At 39.6% G+C, this 2,568-nt stretch overlaps 1 pseudogene; it reads left to right on the top strand.

Annotated features, from left to right (window-relative positions):
* Positions 1-2,568, top strand: part of LOC106525382 (sodium bicarbonate transporter-like protein 11) — an 11,047-nt pseudogene that overhangs the window by 5,554 nt on the left and 2,925 nt on the right.

The raw sequence follows: 2,568 nt of genomic DNA, 5'->3' as shown, positions 1-2,568 counted from the left end.
TGTGTGTGTGTGTGTGTGTGTGTGTGTGTGTGTGTGTGTGTGTGTGTCTTATTATTGGGTATAATGGGGAAAGATCGCTGTCTGCTGAAGTACGCCACCACTGCTCTTTTCCTCTACATTGCCATTTTACTTCCTGCCATTGCCTTTGGCTCACTGAATGATGAAAGCACAAGAGGGGAAATAGGTAACAATGCACTCTTTGATTTTGCCATCTAACAAACACAATGCCCTGAAAGTGGGTTTCATGAAACCTGACATGTACTAAATTTTGGGGGGGTACTTTCTGTTTTGACAGATGTTCAGAAGACCATTGTTGGCCAGAGCATTGGAGGAGTGGTTTATGCTCTGTTTGCTGGTTCGCCTCTTGTCATTCCACTGACCACTGCACCACTGGCCATCTTCATAAGCGGTGTACATTGTATTCAGTTGTTTTACCAAAAAAAAAAGAAGATTAAATAAGGTATTAAAAGTGCCATCTACATATATCTATTGAATCAAAAATTAGTCAAAGCTGATAATGTAGAGCAGATAACAACAYGCTGAGTAACAAATGTAATGTTGTTTGAGTCAGATGCTCATCTTCAGGCAAAAAGCACAACCAAATGTTGCCGTCTTAAAGGGGACAGATCATGCACAATCCACTTTTTAGCTCTTAAATACAGTTTGTTGTGTACCTGGAGTCTCTAGGTGTGCAGAAACATTGAATTTAGTCTCTCCAGGTGCTGCAAAGATATCTTTATATTCTGTTTGGGTCATATTTGGGTCAGACTGACATCAGCTTCCAGTTGAAAGCATTCCACACCAGACCGCTCCAAAACGAGTTGCTCTCAGACGCACCTCAGAGCACAGGTGAAAATGTAAAATGGAAGGATTTTAAAGCATGCTATGTCCCCTTTTAKTAGGTGATTCATGTAATGTAACACTCCTGTCCTTGTTCCTGTCAAAGGAAACTAATTCTTGGGGATCTCTTTGTGGATCCCAAGAAGCTCAGAACACTGAGTGTTTCTAACCTTGTGTCCTTCATTCGAGGGACGAGAAGGTTTGAATRAAGYTCAGTGGCTTTTTGGGGAGAGCAATGGGCCCACATACAAGACCCTTGATCATATGGGTTCTTTATAAYACTCCTGTTACCTGCAAAATGTGTGAGCAAACATGGTATTTTGTCGAAATCGGTAGAGTTTCTTTRTTTTAAATCAAAGTTCCTGTAAAGTTTAGCCTCATTTGACATTTCAAATAATGCTGTGTGATATTTTAAAAGTGCCTCACTATTCAGAACAAGTCATTAAATATTTTTCCCTGAGCATTTGAATGAAAACCTCCTGTGAACATGAAACACATTTAAGAGTCGGTGTCTGTGCATGTATTGTGTGTATAATTTATAGTTATCAGGGGTATCTGTGATGACTACGACCTCGACTTTGATGCTTTCTATGCCTGCATTGGTTTATGGAACAGTTTCTTCCTCATCCTTGGAGGCCTGTTCAATGTCAGCCTGCTGATGAAACTCTTCAAACGGTGAATGCACAACGAGATTTTATTTATTAAATATTTTAGACTCGTGATTGTACATAAATATAAAAACAGACATTTTCCAACGTGATCACGCTCTGTGCATAGCTTCTTTTAATTTGCCTTGTACAGGCAATTATGTCTGCAYGAATATAAAAGAAATGTTTTGCTAAACATATCACTATTCTGCTTATTTTCTCAGATCAACAGAAGAAGTCATTGCGYTGTTCATCTCCATTGCATTTGTTGGGGATGCAGTGAAAGGCACAATCAAAAGTGAGYACAGTCAAGGTCAAGTTACCCTGAACATGCCCTGAATACTTGTACTAATGGGTAATGTAGCCCATAAAAAATACCACAAGGGAGTCTTGAAAGGAAACACAAGCATAACATAACCTTTTTGTGTATTGTGGTCTTGTAAAATATTTATGCTTGGGAATAAAATAAGAAAAAATTGAAGTTTTTTATACTTTATCCAGTTTGTTAGAATAGATCAAATGTAATGCTTTTTTTACATCAAGACTTGATAATGTTTAAAAGAAGACTAAATACAGTCTTGTATTTTGTCTTCAGCTTTATCCCTTCCATCTTGTGTCTTTCCCCCCCACACAGTTTTTGAGCACTTCTACCACGGGCCAACACTGGCAACTGCAAACAGAACCGTGGTGCTTCAAGAGATAAATGAGATTCTGGATGAGTTTGAGAACCAGATGACAAAGATGGTTGAGAATCCCATGGGGAATGTGTCATTGGCCGGAAATGGCAAAGGCCAAATATCAGCCTTAGTCATGTCTTCCTGCCGGAGACTTTGGTAGAATGCACAAGGGAAAGACCCGTTCTCTGTCTGCTGCTTATGTTGGGGACTCTGTGGCTGGGGTACAYGCTCTATCTCATCAAGAGGAGGTACAGTGGATCCACTCATTGGCTTCTGCTTGTAAAGTAGTGATTTGATCACATATTTCATAATCCCATCTCAACTCAGCCTGCAACTGAATATATGGATGGAGGACAACAGAATGCTTTGCATGTAAATAAAATGGCCCAGACCATGTAATATAT

Source organism: Austrofundulus limnaeus, unplaced genomic scaffold (genome assembly GCF_001266775.1).
Source record: "Austrofundulus limnaeus strain Quisiro unplaced genomic scaffold, Austrofundulus_limnaeus-1.0 Scaffold224, whole genome shotgun sequence".
In the NCBI taxonomy this organism is placed as follows: Eukaryota; Metazoa; Chordata; class Actinopteri; order Cyprinodontiformes; family Rivulidae; genus Austrofundulus; species Austrofundulus limnaeus.
Note: the sequence above shows the minus strand (reverse complement) of the source record. Positions and strands in the feature narration are given on the sequence as shown.